This window comes from Pongo abelii, chromosome 6, assembly GCF_028885655.2.
Source record: "Pongo abelii isolate AG06213 chromosome 6, NHGRI_mPonAbe1-v2.0_pri, whole genome shotgun sequence".
Taxonomy (NCBI): Eukaryota; Metazoa; Chordata; class Mammalia; order Primates; family Hominidae; genus Pongo; species Pongo abelii.
In genome coordinates, this window is record NC_071991.2 from 7,472,290 (window position 1) to 7,500,248 (window position 27,959).

At 56.3% G+C, this 27,959-nt stretch overlaps 1 pseudogene; it reads right to left on the reverse strand.

The window, feature by feature from the left end:
• LOC129060282 (olfactory receptor 7E24-like) overlaps nucleotides 1-21,355 on the reverse strand; it is a 59,019-nt pseudogene extending 37,664 nt beyond the window's left edge.
• Nucleotides 21,356-27,959: the final 6,604 nt, after the last annotated feature.

The window sequence follows — 27,959 nt, forward strand, 5'->3', positions numbered from 1 at the left end:
ATTAATAATTAATAGCAATATCAATATTAATAATAAAATAATGATATCCGTAATTAATGTTACTTAAATCCATCGTAAGTGATGTTGGTAATAAGACAATGATTAATAATATTAATAACTAATATTATTAAAAATGACATTAATAGTAAGAATTAATTTTAATCATGCAGAATCCTATCTTTAAAATAATCATTAAAGATTAATAAAGTTCTGCTATTAATTAATATTACCATTGATAATTATTAATGGGGCTGATGTTTAATAATTCATAATATGATGACTCCTAATACCGCAGGGGGTGTACACCTACCTGTGATATTGTTCCTAATATCCAGGCATGGAGAGCATGACATTAGATTTAATATCACAGTAGGTGTACACTCACCCTGGGACACTGATCCTAATATCCAGCGGGTGGAGTATGACGTGACTGCCAACATAGCAATGAATGTACAGCCACCCGGTGATATTGCTCCTAATATTCACGGGAGAAGCGTATGATATTACTCCCAATATCGCAGGGACTGTACACCTCTTCTGTGATATTGTTCCTAGTAACCCGAGGGGCAGAGGATGATAATAATTCCAGCACCGCACGCTGTGTTCACCCACCGTGTGATATGGTTATTAATATCCTGAAAGGGAGGGGATGATATTTCTCCCGATAATAGATAGATATTACTCCCCATAATAGAGCAGGAGGTGTACACCCACCCTGTGATATTTTTCCTAATATTCAGAGACAGGGAAGTGGATATTATTCCCAATATCACAGGAAGTGTACACCCCCGTGCGAGATGGTCCTTCATGATAATCCAGGGCGGAGGGGGTGATATGACTACATATATCACAGAAAGTGTACACCCCCCAGGGATATTGTACCCATGATACTGGAGGGAAGAGGATGATATTACTTTAAATATCACAGAAGGTGGACACGCCCCACTAATATTGTTTCTAACTGCAACGCGGGAGAGGAGGATATGACACCCAATACCGCAGGGAGTAGAAACACCCCTATGATACCGTTCCTAATATTCAGAGAGCAAGAGGATGATATTCCTCCCAATACAGACGGGTGTACACCCATCTGTGAAATAGTTCATAATTTCCAGAGGGGAGATAATATGACGCACAATATGCTAAAGAGGCAGTGAGTCCACCGCGGCTCCTGGGAGCCAGGGGGGGACTAGGGGGCTGGCTCCCACTCCCCGCCTCGCGGGGGGTGCCTCACCCCCCTGCGAGGGGGCTCCTGGGAGCCAGGGGGGGACTAGGGGGCTGGCTCCCACTCCCCGCCTCGCGGGGGGTGCCTCACCCCCCTGCGAGGGGGCTCCTGGGAGCCAGGGGGGGACTAGGGGGCTGGCTCCCACTCCCCGCCTCGCGGGGGGTGCCTCACCCCCCTGCGAGGGGGCTCCTGGGAGCCAGGGGGGGACTAGGGGGCTGGCTCCCACTCCCCGCCTCGCGGGGGGTGCCTCACCCCCCTGCGAGGGGGCTCCTGGGAGCCAGGGGGGGACTAGGGGGCTGGCTCCCACTCCCCGCCTCGCGGGGGGTGCCTCACCCCCCTGCGAGGGGGCTCCTGGGAGCCAGGGGGGGACTAGGGGGCTGGCTCCCACTCCCCGCCTCGCGGGGGGTGCCTCACCCCCCTGCGAGGGGGCTCCTGGGAGCCAGGGGGGGACTAGGGGGCTGGCTCCCACTCCCCGCCTCGCGGGGGGTGCCTCACCCCCCTGCGAGGGGGCTCCTGGGAGCCAGGGGGGGACTAGGGGGCTGGCTCCCACTCCCCGCCTCGCGGGGGGTGCCTCACCCCCCTGCGAGGGGGCTCCTGGGAGCCAGGGGGGGACTAGGGGGCTGGCTCCCACTCCCCGCCTCGCGGGGGGTGCCTCACCCCCCTGCGAGGGGGCTCCTGGGAGCCAGGGGGGGACTAGGGGGCTGGCTCCCACTCCCCGCCTCGCGGGGGGTGCCTCACCCCCCTGCGAGGGGGCTCCTGGGAGCCAGGGGGGGACTAGGGGGCTGGCTCCCACTCCCCGCCTCGCGGGGGGTGCCTCACCCCCCTGCGAGGGGGCTCCTGGGAGCCAGGGGGGGACTAGGGGGCTGGCTCCCACTCCCCGCCTCGCGGGGGGTGCCTCACCCCCCTGCGAGGGGGCTCCTGGGAGCCAGGGGGGGACTAGGGGGCTGGCTCCCACTCCCCGCCTCGCGGGGGGTGCCTCACCCCCCTGCGAGGGGGCTCCTGGGAGCCAGGGGGGGACTAGGGGGCTGGCTCCCACTCCCCGCCTCGCGGGGGGTGCCTCACCCCCCTGCGAGGGGGCTCCTGGGAGCCAGGGGGGGACTAGGGGGCTGGCTCCCACTCCCCGCCTCGCGGGGGGTGCCTCACCCCCCTGCGAGGGGGCTCCTGGGAGCCAGGGGGGGACTAGGGGGCTGGCTCCCACTCCCCGCCTCGCGGGGGGTGCCTCACCCCCCTGCGAGGGGGCTCCTGGGAGCCAGGGGGGGACTAGGGGGCTGGCTCCCACTCCCCGCCTCGCGGGGGGTGCCTCACCCCCCTGCGAGGGGGCTCCTGGGAGCCAGGGGGGGACTAGGGGGCTGGCTCCCACTCCCCGCCTCGCGGGGGGTGCCTCACCCCCCTGCGAGGGGGCTCCTGGGAGCCAGGGGGGGACTAGGGGGCTGGCTCCCACTCCCCGCCTCGCGGGGGGTGCCTCACCCCCCTGCGAGGGGGCTCCTGGGAGCCAGGGGGGGACTAGGGGGCTGGCTCCCACTCCCCGCCTCGCGGGGGGTGCCTCACCCCCCTGCGAGGGGGCTCCTGGGAGCCAGGGGGGGACTAGGGGGCTGGCTCCCACTCCCCGCCTCGCGGGGGGTGCCTCACCCCCCTGCGAGGGGGCTCCTGGGAGCCAGGGGGGGACTAGGGGGCTGGCTCCCACTCCCCGCCTCGCGGGGGGTGCCTCACCCCCCTGCGAGGGGGCTCCTGGGAGCCAGGGGGGGACTAGGGGGCTGGCTCCCACTCCCCGCCTCGCGGGGGGTGCCTCACCCCCCTGCGAGGGGGCTCCTGGGAGCCAGGGGGGGACTAGGGGGCTGGCTCCCACTCCCCGCCTCGCGGGGGGTGCCTCACCCCCCTGCGAGGGGGCTCCTGGGAGCCAGGGGGGGACTAGGGGGCTGGCTCCCACTCCCCGCCTCGCGGGGGGTGCCTCACCCCCCTGCGAGGGGGCTCCTGGGAGCCAGGGGGGGACTAGGGGGCTGGCTCCCACTCCCCGCCTCGCGGGGGGTGCCTCACCCCCCTGCGAGGGGGCTCCTGGGAGCCAGGGGGGGACTAGGGGGCTGGCTCCCACTCCCCGCCTCGCGGGGGGTGCCTCACCCCCCTGCGAGGGGGCTCCTGGGAGCCAGGGGGGGACTAGGGGGCTGGCTCCCACTCCCCGCCTCGCGGGGGGTGCCTCACCCCCCTGCGAGGGGGCTCCTGGGAGCCAGGGGGGGACTAGGGGGCTGGCTCCCACTCCCCGCCTCGCGGGGGGTGCCTCACCCCCCTGCGAGGGGGCTCCTGGGAGCCAGGGGGGGACTAGGGGGCTGGCTCCCACTCCCCGCCTCGCGGGGGGTGCCTCACCCCCCTGCGAGGGGGCTCCTGGGAGCCAGGGGGGGACTAGGGGGCTGGCTCCCACTCCCCGCCTCGCGGGGGGTGCCTCACCCCCCTGCGAGGGGGCTCCTGGGAGCCAGGGGGGGACTAGGGGGCTGGCTCCCACTCCCCGCCTCGCGGGGGGTGCCTCACCCCCCTGCGAGGGGGCTCCTGGGAGCCAGGGGGGGACTAGGGGGCTGGCTCCCACTCCCCGCCTCGCGGGGGGTGCCTCACCCCCCTGCGAGGGGGCTCCTGGGAGCCAGGGGGGGACTAGGGGGCTGGCTCCCACTCCCCGCCTCGCGGGGGGTGCCTCACCCCCCTGCGAGGGGGCTCCTGGGAGCCAGGGGGGGACTAGGGGGCTGGCTCCCACTCCCCGCCTCGCGGGGGGTGCCTCACCCCCCTGCGAGGGGGCTCCTGGGAGCCAGGGGGGGACTAGGGGGCTGGCTCCCACTCCCCGCCTCGCGGGGGGTGCCTCACCCCCCTGCGAGGGGGCTCCTGGGAGCCAGGGGGGGACTAGGGGGCTGGCTCCCACTCCCCGCCTCGCGGGGGGTGCCTCACCCCCCTGCGAGGGGGCTCCTGGGAGCCAGGGGGGGACTAGGGGGCTGGCTCCCACTCCCCGCCTCGCGGGGGGTGCCTCACCCCCCTGCGAGGGGGCTCCTGGGAGCCAGGGGGGGACTAGGGGGCTGGCTCCCACTCCCCGCCTCGCGGGGGGTGCCTCACCCCCCTGCGAGGGGGCTCCTGGGAGCCAGGGGGGGACTAGGGGGCTGGCTCCCACTCCCCGCCTCGCGGGGGGTGCCTCACCCCCCTGCGAGGGGGCTCCTGGGAGCCAGGGGGGGACTAGGGGGCTGGCTCCCACTCCCCGCCTCGCGGGGGGTGCCTCACCCCCCTGCGAGGGGGCTCCTGGGAGCCAGGGGGGGACTAGGGGGCTGGCTCCCACTCCCCGCCTCGCGGGGGGTGCCTCACCCCCCTGCGAGGGGGCTCCTGGGAGCCAGGGGGGGACTAGGGGGCTGGCTCCCACTCCCCGCCTCGCGGGGGGTGCCTCACCCCCCTGCGAGGGGGCTCCTGGGAGCCAGGGGGGGACTAGGGGGCTGGCTCCCACTCCCCGCCTCGCGGGGGGTGCCTCACCCCCCTGCGAGGGGGCTCCTGGGAGCCAGGGGGGGACTAGGGGGCTGGCTCCCACTCCCCGCCTCGCGGGGGGTGCCTCACCCCCCTGCGAGGGGGCTCCTGGGAGCCAGGGGGGGACTAGGGGGCTGGCTCCCACTCCCCGCCTCGCGGGGGGTGCCTCACCCCCCTGCGAGGGGGCTCCTGGGAGCCAGGGGGGGACTAGGGGGCTGGCTCCCACTCCCCGCCTCGCGGGGGGTGCCTCACCCCCCTGCGAGGGGGCTCCTGGGAGCCAGGGGGGGACTAGGGGGCTGGCTCCCACTCCCCGCCTCGCGGGGGGTGCCTCACCCCCCTGCGAGGGGGCTCCTGGGAGCCAGGGGGGGACTAGGGGGCTGGCTCCCACTCCCCGCCTCGCGGGGGGTGCCTCACCCCCCTGCGAGGGGGCTCCTGGGAGCCAGGGGGGGACTAGGGGGCTGGCTCCCACTCCCCGCCTCGCGGGGGGTGCCTCACCCCCCTGCGAGGGGGCTCCTGGGAGCCAGGGGGGGACTAGGGGGCTGGCTCCCACTCCCCGCCTCGCGGGGGGTGCCTCACCCCCCTGCGAGGGGGCTCCTGGGAGCCAGGGGGGGACTAGGGGGCTGGCTCCCACTCCCCGCCTCGCGGGGGGTGCCTCACCCCCCTGCGAGGGGGCTCCTGGGAGCCAGGGGGGGACTAGGGGGCTGGCTCCCACTCCCCGCCTCGCGGGGGGTGCCTCACCCCCCTGCGAGGGGGCTCCTGGGAGCCAGGGGGGGACTAGGGGGCTGGCTCCCACTCCCCGCCTCGCGGGGGGTGCCTCACCCCCCTGCGAGGGGGCTCCTGGGAGCCAGGGGGGGACTAGGGGGCTGGCTCCCACTCCCCGCCTCGCGGGGGGTGCCTCACCCCCCTGCGAGGGGGCTCCTGGGAGCCAGGGGGGGACTAGGGGGCTGGCTCCCACTCCCCGCCTCGCGGGGGGTGCCTCACCCCCCTGCGAGGGGGCTCCTGGGAGCCAGGGGGGGACTAGGGGGCTGGCTCCCACTCCCCGCCTCGCGGGGGGTGCCTCACCCCCCTGCGAGGGGGCTCCTGGGAGCCAGGGGGGGACTAGGGGGCTGGCTCCCACTCCCCGCCTCGCGGGGGGTGCCTCACCCCCCTGCGAGGGGGCTCCTGGGAGCCAGGGGGGGACTAGGGGGCTGGCTCCCACTCCCCGCCTCGCGGGGGGTGCCTCACCCCCCTGCGAGGGGGCTCCTGGGAGCCAGGGGGGGACTAGGGGGCTGGCTCCCACTCCCCGCCTCGCGGGGGGTGCCTCACCCCCCTGCGAGGGGGCTCCTGGGAGCCAGGGGGGGACTAGGGGGCTGGCTCCCACTCCCCGCCTCGCGGGGGGTGCCTCACCCCCCTGCGAGGGGGCTCCTGGGAGCCAGGGGGGGACTAGGGGGCTGGCTCCCACTCCCCGCCTCGCGGGGGGTGCCTCACCCCCCTGCGAGGGGGCTCCTGGGAGCCAGGGGGGGACTAGGGGGCTGGCTCCCACTCCCCGCCTCGCGGGGGGTGCCTCACCCCCCTGCGAGGGGGCTCCTGGGAGCCAGGGGGGGACTAGGGGGCTGGCTCCCACTCCCCGCCTCGCGGGGGGTGCCTCACCCCCCTGCGAGGGGGCTCCTGGGAGCCAGGGGGGGACTAGGGGGCTGGCTCCCACTCCCCGCCTCGCGGGGGGTGCCTCACCCCCCTGCGAGGGGGCTCCTGGGAGCCAGGGGGGGACTAGGGGGCTGGCTCCCACTCCCCGCCTCGCGGGGGGTGCCTCACCCCCCTGCGAGGGGGCTCCTGGGAGCCAGGGGGGGACTAGGGGGCTGGCTCCCACTCCCCGCCTCGCGGGGGGTGCCTCACCCCCCTGCGAGGGGGCTCCTGGGAGCCAGGGGGGGACTAGGGGGCTGGCTCCCACTCCCCGCCTCGCGGGGGGTGCCTCACCCCCCTGCGAGGGGGCTCCTGGGAGCCAGGGGGGGACTAGGGGGCTGGCTCCCACTCCCCGCCTCGCGGGGGGTGCCTCACCCCCCTGCGAGGGGGCTCCTGGGAGCCAGGGGGGGACTAGGGGGCTGGCTCCCACTCCCCGCCTCGCGGGGGGTGCCTCACCCCCCTGCGAGGGGGCTCCTGGGAGCCAGGGGGGGACTAGGGGGCTGGCTCCCACTCCCCGCCTCGCGGGGGGTGCCTCACCCCCCTGCGAGGGGGCTCCTGGGAGCCAGGGGGGGACTAGGGGGCTGGCTCCCACTCCCCGCCTCGCGGGGGGTGCCTCACCCCCCTGCGAGGGGGCTCCTGGGAGCCAGGGGGGGACTAGGGGGCTGGCTCCCACTCCCCGCCTCGCGGGGGGTGCCTCACCCCCCTGCGAGGGGGCTCCTGGGAGCCAGGGGGGGACTAGGGGGCTGGCTCCCACTCCCCGCCTCGCGGGGGGTGCCTCACCCCCCTGCGAGGGGGCTCCTGGGAGCCAGGGGGGGACTAGGGGGCTGGCTCCCACTCCCCGCCTCGCGGGGGGTGCCTCACCCCCCTGCGAGGGGGCTCCTGGGAGCCAGGGGGGGACTAGGGGGCTGGCTCCCACTCCCCGCCTCGCGGGGGGTGCCTCACCCCCCTGCGAGGGGGCTCCTGGGAGCCAGGGGGGGACTAGGGGGCTGGCTCCCACTCCCCGCCTCGCGGGGGGTGCCTCACCCCCCTGCGAGGGGGCTCCTGGGAGCCAGGGGGGGACTAGGGGGCTGGCTCCCACTCCCCGCCTCGCGGGGGGTGCCTCACCCCCCTGCGAGGGGGCTCCTGGGAGCCAGGGGGGGACTAGGGGGCTGGCTCCCACTCCCCGCCTCGCGGGGGGTGCCTCACCCCCCTGCGAGGGGGCTCCTGGGAGCCAGGGGGGGACTAGGGGGCTGGCTCCCACTCCCCGCCTCGCGGGGGGTGCCTCACCCCCCTGCGAGGGGGCTCCTGGGAGCCAGGGGGGGACTAGGGGGCTGGCTCCCACTCCCCGCCTCGCGGGGGGTGCCTCACCCCCCTGCGAGGGGGCTCCTGGGAGCCAGGGGGGGACTAGGGGGCTGGCTCCCACTCCCCGCCTCGCGGGGGGTGCCTCACCCCCCTGCGAGGGGGCTCCTGGGAGCCAGGGGGGGACTAGGGGGCTGGCTCCCACTCCCCGCCTCGCGGGGGGTGCCTCACCCCCCTGCGAGGGGGCTCCTGGGAGCCAGGGGGGGACTAGGGGGCTGGCTCCCACTCCCCGCCTCGCGGGGGGTGCCTCACCCCCCTGCGAGGGGGCTCCTGGGAGCCAGGGGGGGACTAGGGGGCTGGCTCCCACTCCCCGCCTCGCGGGGGGTGCCTCACCCCCCTGCGAGGGGGCTCCTGGGAGCCAGGGGGGGACTAGGGGGCTGGCTCCCACTCCCCGCCTCGCGGGGGGTGCCTCACCCCCCTGCGAGGGGGCTCCTGGGAGCCAGGGGGGGACTAGGGGGCTGGCTCCCACTCCCCGCCTCGCGGGGGGTGCCTCACCCCCCTGCGAGGGGGCTCCTGGGAGCCAGGGGGGGACTAGGGGGCTGGCTCCCACTCCCCGCCTCGCGGGGGGTGCCTCACCCCCCTGCGAGGGGGCTCCTGGGAGCCAGGGGGGGACTAGGGGGCTGGCTCCCACTCCCCGCCTCGCGGGGGGTGCCTCACCCCCCTGCGAGGGGGCTCCTGGGAGCCAGGGGGGGACTAGGGGGCTGGCTCCCACTCCCCGCCTCGCGGGGGGTGCCTCACCCCCCTGCGAGGGGGCTCCTGGGAGCCAGGGGGGGACTAGGGGGCTGGCTCCCACTCCCCGCCTCGCGGGGGGTGCCTCACCCCCCTGCGAGGGGGCTCCTGGGAGCCAGGGGGGGACTAGGGGGCTGGCTCCCACTCCCCGCCTCGCGGGGGGTGCCTCACCCCCCTGCGAGGGGGCTCCTGGGAGCCAGGGGGGGACTAGGGGGCTGGCTCCCACTCCCCGCCTCGCGGGGGGTGCCTCACCCCCCTGCGAGGGGGCTCCTGGGAGCCAGGGGGGGACTAGGGGGCTGGCTCCCACTCCCCGCCTCGCGGGGGGTGCCTCACCCCCCTGCGAGGGGGCTCCTGGGAGCCAGGGGGGGACTAGGGGGCTGGCTCCCACTCCCCGCCTCGCGGGGGGTGCCTCACCCCCCTGCGAGGGGGCTCCTGGGAGCCAGGGGGGGACTAGGGGGCTGGCTCCCACTCCCCGCCTCGCGGGGGGTGCCTCACCCCCCTGCGAGGGGGCTCCTGGGAGCCAGGGGGGGACTAGGGGGCTGGCTCCCACTCCCCGCCTCGCGGGGGGTGCCTCACCCCCCTGCGAGGGGGCTCCTGGGAGCCAGGGGGGGACTAGGGGGCTGGCTCCCACTCCCCGCCTCGCGGGGGGTGCCTCACCCCCCTGCGAGGGGGCTCCTGGGAGCCAGGGGGGGACTAGGGGGCTGGCTCCCACTCCCCGCCTCGCGGGGGGTGCCTCACCCCCCTGCGAGGGGGCTCCTGGGAGCCAGGGGGGGACTAGGGGGCTGGCTCCCACTCCCCGCCTCGCGGGGGGTGCCTCACCCCCCTGCGAGGGGGCTCCTGGGAGCCAGGGGGGGACTAGGGGGCTGGCTCCCACTCCCCGCCTCGCGGGGGGTGCCTCACCCCCCTGCGAGGGGGCTCCTGGGAGCCAGGGGGGGACTAGGGGGCTGGCTCCCACTCCCCGCCTCGCGGGGGGTGCCTCACCCCCCTGCGAGGGGGCTCCTGGGAGCCAGGGGGGGACTAGGGGGCTGGCTCCCACTCCCCGCCTCGCGGGGGGTGCCTCACCCCCCTGCGAGGGGGCTCCTGGGAGCCAGGGGGGGACTAGGGGGCTGGCTCCCACTCCCCGCCTCGCGGGGGGTGCCTCACCCCCCTGCGAGGGGGCTCCTGGGAGCCAGGGGGGGACTAGGGGGCTGGCTCCCACTCCCCGCCTCGCGGGGGGTGCCTCACCCCCCTGCGAGGGGGCTCCTGGGAGCCAGGGGGGGACTAGGGGGCTGGCTCCCACTCCCCGCCTCGCGGGGGGTGCCTCACCCCCCTGCGAGGGGGCTCCTGGGAGCCAGGGGGGGACTAGGGGGCTGGCTCCCACTCCCCGCCTCGCGGGGGGTGCCTCACCCCCCTGCGAGGGGGCTCCTGGGAGCCAGGGGGGGACTAGGGGGCTGGCTCCCACTCCCCGCCTCGCGGGGGGTGCCTCACCCCCCTGCGAGGGGGCTCCTGGGAGCCAGGGGGGGACTAGGGGGCTGGCTCCCACTCCCCGCCTCGCGGGGGGTGCCTCACCCCCCTGCGAGGGGGCTCCTGGGAGCCAGGGGGGGACTAGGGGGCTGGCTCCCACTCCCCGCCTCGCGGGGGGTGCCTCACCCCCCTGCGAGGGGGCTCCTGGGAGCCAGGGGGGGACTAGGGGGCTGGCTCCCACTCCCCGCCTCGCGGGGGGTGCCTCACCCCCCTGCGAGGGGGCTCCTGGGAGCCAGGGGGGGACTAGGGGGCTGGCTCCCACTCCCCGCCTCGCGGGGGGTGCCTCACCCCCCTGCGAGGGGGCTCCTGGGAGCCAGGGGGGGACTAGGGGGCTGGCTCCCACTCCCCGCCTCGCGGGGGGTGCCTCACCCCCCTGCGAGGGGGCTCCTGGGAGCCAGGGGGGGACTAGGGGGCTGGCTCCCACTCCCCGCCTCGCGGGGGGTGCCTCACCCCCCTGCGAGGGGGCTCCTGGGAGCCAGGGGGGGACTAGGGGGCTGGCTCCCACTCCCCGCCTCGCGGGGGGTGCCTCACCCCCCTGCGAGGGGGCTCCTGGGAGCCAGGGGGGGACTAGGGGGCTGGCTCCCACTCCCCGCCTCGCGGGGGGTGCCTCACCCCCCTGCGAGGGGGCTCCTGGGAGCCAGGGGGGGACTAGGGGGCTGGCTCCCACTCCCCGCCTCGCGGGGGGTGCCTCACCCCCCTGCGAGGGGGCTCCTGGGAGCCAGGGGGGGACTAGGGGGCTGGCTCCCACTCCCCGCCTCGCGGGGGGTGCCTCACCCCCCTGCGAGGGGGCTCCTGGGAGCCAGGGGGGGACTAGGGGGCTGGCTCCCACTCCCCGCCTCGCGGGGGGTGCCTCACCCCCCTGCGAGGGGGCTCCTGGGAGCCAGGGGGGGACTAGGGGGCTGGCTCCCACTCCCCAATCGGGGTGTTATTGCTCCACGCTTCGCAGGGTGTTCCCTCGCCCCCTACCATGTGAATCGTAGTATCCGGGGGGCGAGATCGTTGATATTACTCCTCTCATCGCCGGCGTGTATTAATCCATTCCTCTTAAACGGTGTTCTCTTCTGCCACTCTTGTTTGACCCCCTGGCACATTATTTTCCGTATTGTGGAAGATGCCACTATTAAAGTCACTGTTGGTATACACCTTGCGATGTTCCTAATATTGTAGAGGAATGTTAATCCTGATGTCACAGGACTCTATACACTCTTGTTTTATTCCCAATATCCTAGCGGGCCTAAAGAAGAATGTCAAAATGTGTGTACACCTTGGGTTGTTTTTGTTAGTCTCCTAATGAGAAGTTACTTCTATTGTCACATGAGGTATGTTCCCTTTGATATGATTCGTAATATGCTAGTGGGATCTCACTGCTTGTGTCACACGGTTTCTCCACCTTGTCAATTTCCTCGTATTATCCTTAGAAGATGTCACTCCTCATATCACAGGGAATGTACACTCTGTGATAATATCGTCATATTCCAGGGAAGTGTTGATTTTCATGTCACAGAGGGTGTACACCTTGTCAAATTTTTCGTTATAGTTTTGTGGGATGTTATTGCTAATGTCACACAGGGTGTACCCACAGTGGTGTTACGTTTAATATTCTCTAGAAATATTACTCGTAAGTCACAGGTCCTGTGCACCCTTTTATATTCTTCGTAATATTCTAGGAAAACGTGACTACTAATGTCACAGGGCATGTAGACCCTGTCATAAAATTCGTAATATCCTTGCGGGAAGTCACTACTAATTTCACAATGAGTGTACACCCTTTGATATTACTCGTATTGTCCTTAGGAGATGTTACTCCTCATGTCCCCGTGCAGTTAGACTCTCTGATATTCTTCATTATATCCTCGGGGGATGTTACTTCTAATGTCACATGGGGTGTACACCGTGTGCGTCAACTGCCTTTGATATTATTCCTAATATACTAGGGGGCTGTGACTTTGAATGTCACAAAGAGTGTACAAAATGTCACAGGTTGTGTATGCCTTATTATTCCCGATATCCAGAAGGATGTTACTCCTAAGGTCACAGGGGGTGCACAAACTTCGATAATATTTGTAGTCCTATAGGGAGATATCACTGTAAATCTCAGTGGGTGTACACTATGTGTAGACTCGCTGTGATATTATTTGTAGTATCTCAGAGATATTACAGTTATAGCTTTTTGTGTTATAGTAGAGTTATATCTAAGACAGTACAAATAATACCACAGTGGGTGTACCTCACGTGGGTACACTCTGTGATATTATTTGTAATATCCATGGTAAACATTACATCTAATATCACAGAGAGTGTTCTCCCTTTGATATTTCTCATACTCTCATAGGGAGATACTGCTTTTAATGTCGCAGTGGGTGTACACCCTGCGTGTACATCCTGTGATGTACCTTACATCACAGGGAGATCTCTCTCCGAATATCACAGTGTGTGTACACCTTGTGATATTCTTCATAATATCCTAGAAGGATGTTACTCCTAACAAGACAGAGGGTGTACACCCAGTGATATTCTTCCTACTAGCCTAGGGAGATGTTACTCCTAATGTCACACGGGGTGTGCGCCCTTGATATTAGTCCTAATATTCTAGGGGGATGTTACTTTTAAAGTCACAGGGGGCGTTTGTAATATCCTAAGGTTGTTCGTCATATCCTAAGAAGATGTTAATGTCACATGGGTTGTACACCCTGTGATATTACTCGGAATATCTTATGGGGATGCTACTCCTAACGTCACAGGCTGTGTACACCCTGTGATATTATTCGGAATATCCACAGAGATGTTACTTTTCATGTCACAGATAGGGTTCACCCTTTGATATTTTTGATCATATCTTAGGGAGATATGACTTCAAATATCACACTGGGTGTACACCCACTGTGATGTTATTCGCAGTACCCTAGGGAGATATCTCTTAATATCACCGTACACGTACATACTATTTGTGTATGCCTACTGGGATATTATTCCCAATATCCTAAAAATAAATAGGACTCCTAATATCACAGTTGGTGTACACACTCTGATATGATTCCTAATCTTCCAGTGGGATGTTACTCTTCAGGTCCCAGGGGGTTAATACCTTGGGACAGTATTCCTCATATTCCAGAGCAGTGATACTCCTAAAGTCACAGGGTGTGTACCCTCTGTGATATTATTCCTCCTATTCAAGGGGACGTTACTCCTAATGTCACAGGGGTGTGTATCCTCTTTGATATTATTCCTCCTATTCAAGGGGACATTACTCCTAATGTCACAGGGATGTACACCCTGTGATATTATTCATAGTATACCACAGGGATGTTAGTACTGTCACAATGCGTGTACACCTCGGGATATTATTCGTAATATCCTAATGTCACAGGAGGTGTGTCCCCTGTGATATCATTCCTAATATCCTAGACGGATATTGCTCCTAACATCACAGGGTGTATACACCTTGTCATATCATTCATAATGTCCTAAAACCACATTATTCCTCTTCTCACAGGGGGTGTTCACCCTGTCATATTATTCGTAATAGTTTTGTGGGCTGTTACTCCTGATGTCACACGGGGTGTACAGAGTCACACAGTGATACGACCTGTAATATTCTATAGAAATGTTACTCGTAAATCACAGGGGCTGCACCTCCTGTGATATTATTCGTCATATTCTAGGGGAATGTCACTACTGTTGTCACAGGGGGTGGACACCTTGTGATATTACTCATCATATCCTAGCGGGATGTTACTACCTATGTCACAATGCGTGTACACCCTGTGATATGATTTACAATATCCTAAAGAGATGTTACTACTAAGGTCACAATGCATCTACACCCTCTGATATTATTCGTTCTATCCTCGGGGGATGTTACTCCTGTCACACGGGGTGTACTCCCTGTGATATTCTTCATAATATCCTAGGGGGATGTTACTTTTAATGTCACCGGGGGTGTAGATCATGCATGTTCAACGACTTTGATACTATTCCTAATATCCTAGGGGCATGTCCCGCCTAATGTCACATGGGATGTTCACCATGTGTGTACACCTGCTGTGATATTATTCGTAATATCCTAGGGGAATGTTACTCCTGATGGCACAGGCAGTGTACACCATGTGTGTACACTGTGCCATTACTTGTAGTATCCTAGGAGGATGTTTCTTTTAATGTCACAGAAGGTGTACAAAATGTCACACAAGGTGTTCACCTTGTGACATTATCTGTAATAGCCTGGAAGGATGGTACTCCTAATAGGTCACAGGGGTGCAACTTTGATATTATTTGTAATCTCATAGAGAGATATGACTTCAAATATCACAGTGGATGTACACACGTAGTATATACCCTGTGATATGATTCATAACACCCTAGGGAGATACAACTCCTGATATCACAGTGCGCGTACACCATGTGTGTACACCCTTGATATTAGTCGTAATATCCAGGGTAAAGATTACTCGTAAGATTACACAGTGTGCACACCCTGTGATATTTTTCATATTATAGGGAGATATTCCTTCTAAGATCACAGTGGGTGTACCCCATGTGTGTATATCCCGTGACAGTATTTTTTGTATCCTAGGGAGGTATTACTCCTAATATCACAGTGGGTGTTCACCCTGTGATATCATTCTTATTTGAACTTGCTGCCTTTTTTAACCCACACTACAAAGGAATGGAACAGATAAGATATTGAGATTAGACTGTCCTGCCGTACGGCCGCCGCAGGACACCTTTAATATCCGTTTCTCAGGCTGTAGATGAAAGGGTTCAGCATGGCGGTGACCACCGTGCACATCACTGAGGCCACTGCACCCTTTCTGGGGGAAGATGACACATCTGAACTGAGGTACCCCCCAACGCCTGTTCCATAAACTCAGCAAACAGCTGACAGGTGAGACCCACAGGTGGAGAGGGCTTTATACTTTCCCACCTGACGACGAAACCCTCAGAATTGAGGAAACAATTTTAGAGTAAGAGAAAATGGTCCCCGAGATGGGAAGAAAAGCAAACATGGCGGCAGGGAAATACATGATGATGTTATTGGTGAAGGCATCACAACATGCAAGATGGGGGAGTTGAGAAGGATCACAGAAGAAATTCGGAATTTCCACATCCTTGAAGTAGGTCATTAGCAAGGCAATCAAGTGGTGCAGCTGGGAGTCTAAAAGACTGAGAAGAAAAAAAAAGACAACAAAACTAGGAAGCCACAGAAACACGGGCTCATGATGACTGAATGATATAGAGGGTGACAGATGGCTACAAACCGGTCATAGGCCATCACACTCAGGAGCATGTCTCTCTTCCGTGCCTCCAAAAATGGCAAAGAGACATCTGAGTCAGGCAAGCCTGCAGAGGAGATGACTCTGCTGTGAGATTGGATGTCCACAATCATCTTGGGGACCGTGGTGGAGGTGAAACCGATTTCAGGCAAGGACAGGTTGGAGAGAAAGAAGTACATGGGGGTGTGGAGGTGGGAGTCAGCGCTGATGGCCAGGATGATGAGCAGGTTCCCCTGCACTGTGACCAGGCACATGGGCAGGAACAGCCCAGCGAGGACCGGCTGCAGTTCTGGATCCCCTGAGAGTTCTAGGAGGAGGAATAGAGAGACATCTGTTAGATTCTGTGGGTCTGCATAGTTTGGACACCTTTTGCCTAGAAAAGAGTGTTGAAAAATCGGAAACAAATAAACAAACCCCGGCATTGTGTCTGCATTTTGAATAGAAGCAATTCACAAGTCATGTTCTCAGATTTCTGAGCAATCCACACTCAGCAATATTTTGCAGTTCTGACAGACTCAATTGTCTTCTAATGCTTTCATCTTTGATTTCTGTGTTATTCATTTCTTCCTGTACACACCTTAGAGACATTAGATTCAAGAATGTTCCAAGAACGAGATCATCATACATAACAAATTTGTAACTGCTAGAAAATACAGCCTATCTTTTCTGAAAAAAACTACGTAAAAATACGATTCTCTTCACTTGAAGAAAAAGGTTATCCTAATTAAAGCAAATTAAGAACTCAAATATTTTAGTCTAGAAGGTTGATACAAATTCCCTTGATTTAGAACATTTATAAACACTGTATAACAGCTGAGACCATGCCATCTGGAAATGAAATTAAAGTTGATAGTTCATAAGCAGAAAATCATTCCACATGCCAGTTAGGTCCTAGTGATTTCATCGTTATGTTTTCTGACTTTTCTCCTTCAAGAGAGTAATTGCTTCCTCAAATCGGTGGGTCTGGCTTTAAACTTCATGTAAGCTATAACTCCTGTCCTTAGCTTAGGAGGACTTAAGAGTTTTCATCAGAAAGTTTGGCCGGACGCGGTGGCTCACACCTGTAATCCCAGCACTTTGGGAGGCCGAGGAGGGCGGATCATGGAAGTCAGGAGATCAAGACCATCCTGGCCAACATGGTGAGACCCTGCCTCTACTAAAAATTCAAAAACTTCACCTGGTACGGTGGCACGCACCTGTAGTCCCAGCTACTCAGGAGGCTGAGACGGGAGAATGGCTTGAACCTGGGAGGCAGAGGCTACGGTGAGCCGAGATCACACCACTGCACTGCAGCCTGGGCAACAAGAGCAAAACTCCGTCTCAAAAAACAAAAAACAAGAGGGATCAAGTAAGTCAAAGTCACACTTATGACAGCCAATTTTTGTGAACCAAGGAAGCGTCAATTCAATAATTAACATAGATTTTTACTTTTGCTCTCTCCTCTATGCCAGGCAAGATATAGGCTCTGGGGAATTATTAATTCAGCTTATTAAATCTCCCAGTTCTTTTCAATACAGAGAATATTTACATGACAAAACAAGTTAAAAATATGTTACAAAAAATACTGTTATGTGATGCTGTTTTATTTATGAAACCACCTAATTGCTCTAGGCATCTTTCAAAAATTTCAACTTACCCTGAATTTCAATTTACATTCAGAATATCATCCACATTTTTGTCATTTTTCAGTTTTCACTGAATGAAAAAAAAAAAAAAAGATGGTGATTCCACTAAGATGGAATCTCACTCTGTTGCCCAGGGTAGAGGGCAGTGGCACAATCAAAGTTCACTGCAACCTCCACCTCTGAGGCTAAAGTGATCCTCCCACCTCAGCCTCCCAGGTAGCTGGCAGTAGAGGCATGCATCATGATACCTGGCTAACTTTTATAAAATTTTTTTGTAGAGATGACATCTTGCTATATTGCCCAGACTGGTCCTGAACTCCTGGGCTCAAGCAATCCTCCCGCCTTAGCCTCCCAGAATGCTGAAATTACAGGTGTGATCCACTGTGCCCTGCCTCACTGAACTTTTTACATCATAAAATTATCTGCATTCTGTACGTTCCTTGAGCGCATAGACACACTTTTTCATCATTGGGGACACATTCCTACGATAAGGCTGAGAAAAGAGAAGGGAGTTCAATACTTACTGAATACATGTAGGCATAAACCTCACTACCTGTTTCAAAGGCCTCATTATTTTCTTCTCTAAGATAGAGTCACTTTGCAGTCATTTACAGATTTCTCTTTAAACACCCGTGGAGCCTAGAAATAGGGGTAAGTGGCTGGACTCTCAGTTCAAAAAGAATGCCATGCTTACCTTGTACATGCTGTAGCACTGCTGCGGCAGCGAACTATAAACCTTGTCCTGCAAACACGAAAACACAGCACACATCTGAATTCAAGGGAAAAACAATGTCCACTGGATAGATGGCAAAGGTACACTGACTCTTGGCCAAACAGTATAATGTTTATAAACTTGGTCCCACCATAGTCGTGTGCTGAAAAAAAGTGTTTCTGTTCTTTTTTTTTCTTTGAGATGGGAGTCTTGCTCTGTTGTCCAGGTTGGAGTGCAGTGGTGGAATCTTGGCTCACTGCAACGTCTGCTTCCCTGGTTCAAGAGATTCCCCTGCCTCAGCCTCCCGAGTAGCCGGGATGACAGGTGTGTGCCACCATCCCTGGCCAGTTGTTGTAGTTTTAGTACAGACAGGGTTCCGCCATATTGGCCAGGCTGGTCTTGAACCCCTGACCTCAAGTGATCGGCCCACCTCACCTCGGCCTCCCAAAGTACTAGGATTACAGGTGTGAATCACTGTTCCCAGCCAGAAGTGTTTACATTCTAATTTGTGAATCAGTAAGCCTTAGTAGAGGAGGGCTTTCAATATAGATGAAGAATAGAAGCTATTAGTGAGATAGGGTGCATATATATTTTTAAAAGATTGTGCTAGTGTAAATGATAAACATAAACCTTTGCTATATACCCCGAGAAACTTCCGCAAAAGCCACCTAGTTTAAATCCGACCAAGTAAGGCATTCAACATACTAATCAATACATTTAAAAAAAATAAATAAACAAACAATGACACATTACCAACAACTCCTCCTCTTGATATTCAATAACTTGTTTCCATCTTTACTGTTTTTCAATTATAGGATTCCGAACAACCCACAAAGTTTGATATACTCAATTTATACAATGAATTCATTAGACCATGTTTTTTATTTTGCCTTAGTTTAAAAATTTTGAACATGCGACAGCACCAGACACACAGCTTCTTAAAGCAGCCCCAAGAACGAATAAAGCAAATTGGAAGAACTTGATTTTAAAATTGCAACCAATTTTATTGTAATTTTATTTGGATGCAACAGCCAGAGAACTTTCCTAAATTCTGAATAGCAAAGATCACCCGTAACTTCACCATACAATTTCAGAAAGATACACTGTGTATGTAAATATCATGACCATCCAGAAATTTCCTTCTGGTTCATTAAAGAACTGTCTGTTCTTCTGTGTATGTAAAGATTTTGCAGGTTTTGATGGGCTAAAGGTCTTACAAAGGTGAAAAAATTATCTTTGGGACAATTCTCCAGCAGCAGTTTTAAGAATTCACTGAACTCTAAAAGGCACGCTTAGAGGTATTACCTTGTAAACTGTACAATGGCTTCACACAATCCGACATTTCTAATCTTCTCTCTTCTCATTCTTTTTCTGTTTTTTTTTTTTTTTTTTTTTTTTGGAGACGGAGTCTCACTCTGTCGCCCAGGCTGGAGTGCAGTGGTGCAATCTCCGCTCACTGCAACCTCCGCCTCCCGGGTTCACACCATTCTCCTGCCTCAGCCTCCCGAGTAGCTGGGACTAAAGACGCCCGCCACCACGCCTGGCTAATTTCTTTGTATTTTTAGTAGAGAGACATAGTTTCATTTTGTTAGCCAGGGTGGTCTACATCTCCTGATCTCGTGATCCGTCCGCCTCAGCCTCCCAAAGTGCTGGGATTACAGGCTTGAGCCCCCGCGCCCGGCCTCTTCTCTTCTACCTCATTTGGATGATAAAATCAAATCTTATTTTCCTCCTGAAACTGAGGAAAGAGAAGCACATCATGAAGAGAAACATTTCATCTTAGCTACTGAAAACGCTAAGTTCAGTGTCGACCTCTTGTGGCGCACATGCTAATGACAAAACAAAAGAAAAACCGGTTTTAGAAAAACAGGAATTGTAATTCTGGCACTTTGAGAGGCCGAGAAGAGAGGATCACCTGAGCTCAGGAGTTCAAGACCAGCCTGGGCAACACCGTGAGACCTTGTCTCTATTTAAAAGAAGAAGAACAGGAAATATCTCATCATTGTGCAAATACTGCCCACCAGTCAGAAAGGCAATTTCGATAGTCAATAAGTCACATCTGAAGTAGCACCAGGTAATTTTTATGAAAACTCAAGTCTCCAGATTTCTTTCCTAGTGCTAATTTGTAATACACCAATGCTTGTAAGAAATAAAGGTGTGCACATCTGCAGACACATAGCTCCCTGAAAATTAAATCCAGCCAGTTCCCAGGCATTTGAACTGACGAGTTTTTTTTTTTTTCTTTTTCATTTTCTGGAGATGGGGTCTCTGTCACTCAGGCTGTAGTGCAGTGGCCCAATTACAGCTCACCTGCAGCCTCCATCACTTGGGCTCAAGCGATCCTCTGTCCTCAGCCTCCTGAGTAGATGGAAATACAGGTGCGTGCCACACGCCTGGCTCATTTTCCGATTATTATTATTTTTTTTGGTAGAGCTGGGGGTCTTGCTATGTTGCCCAGGCTGGTCTGGAACACCTGGCCCCAAGTACTCCTCCCATCTCCGCCTCCTAAAGTGCTGGGATTACAGGCGCGAGTCAGGGCGCCCAGCCTGGACAGTCTTTAAAAGAACTCTGACTTGCTGATAATGAAACACAGCTCCGGACATCCTTTGAGAAAGTCGCCGTCCCCACCTCAGAAAAACCACACACACACACACACACACACACACACACACACACACGCCCCGGAATTAATTTCCTCATTTCGGTGAAAACTTTTACAGGGTCCTCCAGGCTTGTATCATTTGAAGGCTAGCGTCTGCCACTCTGCTTCCACGCTTCTAGTTGGGGACTACCCACTTAACAAAGCCAAGTTCAATTTTAGTTTCCCAGAACTGACGCAAAGCAAAGCGCAAACAGCCTCAACCTGGGGTGTGGAGTGATACAGACCTGACGGGGCTTTATTCCACAGACAAGCGTGGACCCAGGACCTCAAGCGGTCCCCGCCTGCTGGCAAGACCCCGCCGCAGCCCCCCGCCCGGGCTCGCAACTGGCACAACGCAGGCTAGGTCAGTGCCGCTCGAGGTGGGCAGAACCACAGGGCCACCTCCCCGGGGAGCACCGACGCCGCCCCCTCCGCATACCTCTCCTTCCCGCGGCCAGAAGCGCGGGTTGTAGATGAAGAAACTCAGCAGCGCCGGCGGGAACTGCTTCTTCTGGGCCGCCCAGGGCCCGCTCCCTGCCCTGGCTGCCGCTGCAGCCATCCTGGCCCAGCCCCCCACCTCGGGAGCCTCCCACAGCCGCCCACAGACAGCAGCCACCTGCTACAACATCACACTTCCGCCTCCCTCGCCACCACCCCGGAAGCGATCACCGCTGACCAGGAAGAAGAACCCGCCTCGCAGCGTCGTCTTCTGGCACGCCAGGGTGGCCTTGTTATCTGTTTCCTGGCCGAGTTTGTTTTTTGCTGGCTCGCGGACTTTTCTCCTGGCTACAGGCGAGGGTTTCTCGTTTCAGGAAAAACTCAGCGGGGCACTGGCTTTTTTTGGATGGGATCTCAGTTTGTCATCCAGGCTGGAGTGTAACGGCGGGATCTCAGCTCACTGCAACCTCAACCTCTGGGACTCAAGCAATCCCCCTGCCTCAGCCTCCCAAGTAGCTAGGATTACAGGCGCCCGCCACCAAGGCCAGTTATATTTTTTGTAGAGGTGAGGTTTCTGTTGCCCAGGCTGCTCTCGAACTCCTGGCTTCACACGGTCTTCCATTTCGACCTCCCAAAGTGCTCTGATTATAGGCGTGAGACACCACCGCCCAACCTGCTGTTGTTTTGGTGGTATTGTTTTTAATTTAATTTAGAGACAGGATCTCGCTTTGTCACCGAGGTTGGAGTGCAGTTGTGCCATCATAGCTCAGTGCAGCCTCAACGCCCAGGCTCAGACGGTCTTCCCACCTCAGCCTGAGGAGTAGCTGAGACCACAGGCATGCACCACCATGCCCAGATAATTAAAAAAAAAAAAAAAAAATAGACAGACAGATAGATAGACAGACAGATGGTAGACACAGGGTCTCACTTTGTTGCCCCAGCTGGTCTCGAACTCCTGGCATCAAGGGATCGTGCTGCCTCTGTTACTGGATGGAAGGTCTTGACCGTGGATTGCCCAGGTTCTTGGCGTGTTGAACAAAGAATTGAACAAAATGCACAAAGTAACAAAAGATCAAAGCAACGAAAAGAAACAAAAGAAAAAACCGGAGTAAGGAAGAGACAGCTTTATTGAAGCGAAAGTACAATTCACACAGCATGAGCGGGATAGAGCAAACGGCTCAATAGCCCACATTAGGATTTTTATTAAGCTGGAAGAATTAGATAACGCCCCTAGGTGCCCGTTAGAGGCCTCCGATTGGTTACACCCTCTGAAGGATTGGCCTGTGACCAATCAGAGGCTGAAATGGAGACGCGCACCACCACCCCCGCCCCCGCCGTCAATCAGAGGCTGTCACCCTCCCCCCTCGCCCTCCTGCCCCCGCCGTCAATCAGCCTCTGATTGACGGGATGCACACGTGGCCTCTATGCTGCCTAATCTTGCCTAGAACTGGCTGCATCTGCTGTTCTTTTGTTTATGCCTTAAGCCTTGGTTCCCCTCATTCCCTATTCTGCCTCACCTGGCCTCCCAAAGTGCTGGGATTACAGATAGAGCCACCCACACCTGGCCCATTGTTTTGCTTTTAGTTTATTTAAAAAGTATTTTATTCTAAGACAGCACTTTGCTCCGTTGCCCAGGCCGGAGTGCAGTGGCCAGATCATACTTCACTGCAGCCTGGAACTCCTGGGCTCAAGTGATCCTCCCACCTCAGCCTCGCGAATAGCTGGGACCACAGGTGCATGCCACCATGGCTGGCTAATTTTTAAATTTTTCGTAGAGCTGGGGTCTCACTAAGTTAACCCAGGCTGGTCTCGAACTCCTGGGCTCAAGTGATCCACTGGCCTTGGGCTCTCCAAATGCTGGGATTATAGGCATAAGCCCCTGTGCCATGGCAGTGTTTTTTGTAGAAGGAACTGTAAAGACAAAAAGGAAGCCTCATTTAGAAAGAAACAAGGCTGGGCACGGTGGCTCATTCCTGTAATCCCAGCACTTTGGGAGGCTGAGGTGGGTGAATCACTTGAGGCCCGGAGTTCGAGACCAGCCCCGTCTCTACTAAAATACCAAAAACAAGCCAGGCGTGGTGACACATGTCTGTGATTCCAGCTACTTGGGAGGCTTGAGGCAGAAGAATTACTTGAACCCAGTAGGTGGAGGTTGCAGTGAGCCAAGACTGCACCACTACACTCCAGTCTGGGCAACAGAGCAAGACCCTGTCTCAACAAAAAAAAAAAAAAAAAAAACAAAGAAAAGAAACACATTTCGGGGCAGATGTGCATTCCGTTTGGCCCATGAACATCATCTACAGGGTCCTTGTTTGAGAGACCTCAAGTGGCCATTGGATCACCCACACCTACAAAGCTTGCCCCTGCCCCCCATTCCTTCAGCGCAGGTCTGGAGGCAGATGGGGCACTGTGTGTGCCACGGGAGCAATATCAGAGGTGGCAGACTCCCCAGAGTGGCTGTTCCTGGACCTTGTCGCCTGGGATTCCCTTGCCTTTGAGTTGTGTGAGTTGTGGCATAGTTGGGATGGCTCGTTACAGTTATTTGCTATTTGCATTCACGCCTTGGCAGCATATGGTTTGACCAAACTCAAGAAGACTTTGGTTTAGATTGCCTCATCTGTCACATATTAAGTTTGGAAGCAGAACCACTTCCCTTATCCAGCCTGGCAGAATAGACCACATTTAAGGAAATGATGAGTTGGAATTTGGACTTGAGACAGATCTGGGTACATATCCACTTTTGCCATTCACAGACTGCACCAATCTCCTTGCACCAGAGATAGAGACTCGCTCGTCTCTATCTCTTATTTGGAAAATGGCTAATAGTAAATTCCCGAAGTGAGAATCTCACTTGAAGAATTAAATGGGACTATGACTGTGCATCAAGTATCAGCACCTAATCACTATTTCTTAAACGATTGCTACTGTTCCTTGCTATTGACTTTCCCAATTAGCTTGCTCTAGTGCATGAAATTATTCCATGAGAAATACATGTTTTGGCTGGGTGTGGTGGCTCATGCCTGTAATCCCAGCACTTTGGGAGGCCGAAGCTTGCAGATCACTTAAGGTCAGGAGTTTGAGGCCCAACATGGTGAAACACTGTCTCTACTAAAAAATAAAAATAAAAAAATAGTCCTGCGTGGTGTCAGGCGCCTTTAGTCCCAGCTACTCAGGAGGCATAGGCAGAAGAATTGCTTGAACCTGGGAGGTGGAGGTTGCAGTGAGCTGAGATAGCGCCACTGCACTCCAGCCTGGGTGACAGAGAGACTCTGCCTCAATAAATAAATAAATACATAAATAAATAAATAAATAAATATAAATGAAGTACAAGGTGCTATATAAGTGAGTGTGATTAATATTTTATAGTATGAGTCACAGTTTCTCCCAGGATACCTCTGTGTCCCTGTACATGTTTGCCTCTCCCTTCCTCCCACATACAATTCGTTGCAGGAGGCATCGAAAGAGGGAGATGACCAAAAACAAAATGAAACATCCAGAGATCAAAGAAAAGAATATGCTTTTACGGTTTCAAAGTTAAGGATGCAAGAACGCTTAGACATCAATGCATCTGCCTCACCAAACACAGTCCTTGGGTGTGCACGCGTACGAGGCAGGAGTGGCAGTGATGACAGACACCCACATAGGTTTGGAGGTCTCAGAGGAGAGGGTGTGTGTGTCTTTCTCCCTGGGGAAGCTGGGGGAGGTGGTGAGCTTTGCAGAGTTCCCCTCTGGGTCAAGCATGGTTCAGTAACAGTAGAGTAACCACGGAACAGGATTATCTCGGTGAGAAATCCTTATTGGTTCAGGAAGAAGCTGAATGATTTACTTGTGCACAGAAGGAATTCAGAGAAAGCCAGTGCTGAGAAGCCTCAAGGTCAGGACCAGGAGGAGGTAGCAGTGGCCCCTCAAGACCACCAGAGTAGAGAGGATTGAGGATGACTCTCCGTTCACTATTCAGACTGAGAATACTCCAGTCCCGTCTTGGGCCTCGACTCTCCCCCAGCCTATGGTAAGAAGGGAGAAGAGGTTGCTTAATTACCTGACATAATTAAGATTCTGATACCCAGCACAATGGGAATTCAAATCAAGTTCCGTTATACAAATAGAAGTTAGATGTTTTGCACAAAGAATTTGCGAAGTCAAATTCCAAAGGAATGAGCTGTGGGAAAGACACATTTTGGTGCTGGAAAGGGAGCTCCATTCCAAGTAGAAAGTCACAGTTCCAGCCGGGCGCAGTGGCTCACGTCTGTAATCCCGGCAATTTAGGAGGCCAAGGTGGGCAGATCACTTGAGGTCAGGAGATTGAGACCAGGCTGGCCAACTTGGTGAAACCCCGTCTCCACTAAAAAAAAAAAAACAAAAATTAGCCGAGTGTGGTGGCAAGCACCTGTAATCCCAGCTTCTGGGGAGGCAGAGGCACTAGAATCACTTGAACCTGGGAGTTGGAATTTGCAGTGAGCAGAGATTGTGCCACTGCACTCCAGCCTGGGCTGCAAAGTGAGGCTCTGTCTACAAAAAAAGAAAAAAAGTCACAGTTGCAGGCTAGCTGGTTCTGGACATAGGTTGTCACATATGTCTGTCTCCTCCCTATCAAGGGTATATACATATATATATATGAATATATACATATATGTGTATATATATATGTGTGTGTATACATGTATATACACACACATATTATATATAGGTTTGAGACAGAGTCTTGCTCTGTTGCCCAGTTTATAGTGCAGTGGTATGATCATAGCTCACTGCTGCCTCTAACTCCTGGGCTCCAGTGATCCTCCTGCCTCTGCCTCCTATATAGCTGGGCCTACAGGCGCGGGCCTCTGTGCCCTCCTTCCTATCAAGGAAAGTGACCTTCTTGAGGCCAGGACTCTGTTGGCGTCATCTTCTGGTTCCTGTTGTCTAACACAGTGCCTGCATCACAGGACACAGTCCATGTGTGTTGAATGAATGAATGGAGGAGGTGGGGTATGGGGAGGAGGGGGCAACAGACATCAGACATGGGCTTTCATCCTTCAGAGCTCAGCTACTGCTTATCCTGTGAATGGAGCTCCGTCCACAGGCTGATCTGAAGTTCAGGTGAGTTCTCTACTCCGCTCAGCACTGAGCTCTAAGAAGCAGCTGCGGGGTAAAGGTTTGGGTGCAATGAACACCTCTAAGACAAAGGGCCTCTTCATCCTATTCTGTTGGCAGAAATATCAGACCAGTGAATGGAGTTACCAATCTTTTCTCTGTTGATTTAGAGACCAGAGACACTGTGTCAGTCAGAGGTCACCTTTACTGTGAGGGTACATCTTTCTCCAGCAGTTAAAATTGTCCTTGACTTCCATCTCCTGCTGAGATCACTTGTGAAGGAGCTTCAAAAAATCTGGTGTTTTGGTTTGTTTGACACAGGTTCTCTCTCTATCGCCCAGGCTAGAGTGCAGTGGTGCGATCTTGGCTCACTGCAACCTCTGCCTCCCAAGCTCAAGTGATCCTTCTGCCTCAGCCTCCTGAGTAGCTAAGATCACAGGTGTGCATCACCATGCCCAGTTCATTCTTTGCATCTTTGGTAGAGATAGGGTTTCTCCATGTTGGCCAGGCTGGTCCCAAACTCGTATGAAAAAGCCATCATGCAAGTAATACCAGGATTTGATAAAGTGAGGTGGCAGGTGCACAGGTATTATGTTGCTCAGTATTCTCCTTATGTTTGAGATACTTTATGATTTAAAAATAATTTAAGGGCCAGGTGCAGTGACTCACACCCATAATCTTAGCACTTTGGGAGGCTGAGGCAGGCAAATCACTTGAGCCCGGGTGTTGGAAACCAGCCTGGGCGACATAGTGAGACCCCACCTCTACAAAAAAAAGAAAAAAGAAGAAAGAAATGAAAAAAACTTAGCTGGGCATGATGGCACGCAGCTGTAATCCAAGCTACTCAGGAGGCTGAGGTGGGAGGATCACCTGAGCCTGGGGAGGTCAAGGCTGCAGTGAGCCGTGATGACTCCCCTGTATGCCAGCCTGGGCAACACAGCAAGACCCTGTCTCAAAAACAAAATAATTTAAGGTGAATAGATTTACATTCATTGTAGAGCCCCTAGGAAAACAATGTCAAAATGTATACCCCCCACCAAAAAAAACTTGACTTTTTGAAACCCGTGAAAATGTACACAAATGTCTTTCCAGTGAATAAATTAACAGGCCAGGTGGAAACCATCCTGGTGATTCCAATTTCATCTGTCTTCTTAAGTGTTTGCAAAGGAACCGCATACCTTCACATGAGCAGAAGAGACAGAAGATAGGTTTTTGCTTGCAGTAGGATTCCTGAGTGCCCATTACATAAACTTAAACTGTAGTCGTGACAGAGAATTAACTATGTACCTTGTAAACCTGTACAAATGGACAAGTATTTCCTGTCTTCACTGTTTTGCTATCCTTTGCTTATGAGCTAGAAACAACTAGTTTGTAAATACTGCTGCTAAGTCTTTACTAAGTACTACTACTTAGTAATTATCTACTCACAAAATACTAAAGCATTTACTGAGTATCAGTACTTAGCAAATGACCACATACAGAATACTAAAATATTTACTTAATAGCCATACTTAGCAAATGACTACTTTGATAATATGAAAGTATTTACTGTGTAGCAGTACTTAGCAAAAGACTGCGTACAAAATGCTAACATATTTCCTGAGTAGCAGTACTTAGCAAACAACTATTACAAAATACTAATTAATGACAGATTTTGTGCAATTATGTAGTAGCGGTAAATATTAAAAGACTTACTATTTAAAAAATACTAAAGTATTTACTAATTAGTAGTATTTACAAAAAAGTATTTTCAGACTGGAGTGTAGTGGCATGATCATGGCTCACTGTGGCCTCAACTTCCAGGATCAAGGGATCCTCCCACCTCAGCCTCCCGAGTAGCTGGGACCACAGGTGCATCCTACCACACCCAGCTAATTTTTAAGTTTTTTTTTGTAGAGACACGGTCTCCCTATGCTGTCCAGACTGGTCTTTTTAACATTTTAATTTTAATTTTCTTCCTTCATTTTCTCTAGTTACCATGCTGCATTTTATTTTATTGATCACAGTTGGTGAACACACTGTGATGTGATTCCTAATATTCCAGCGGGATGTTACTCCTCAGGTCACAGGGGGTTAATACCCTGGGACAGTATTCCTCATATTAAAGGGCGGTGATACGCCTAAAGTCACAGGCTGTCTACCCCCTGTGATATTATTCGTCCTATTCTAGGGGGACGTTACTCCTAATGTCACAGGGATGTACACCCTGTGATATTATTCACAGTATACCAGAGGGATATTAGTACTAATGTCACCA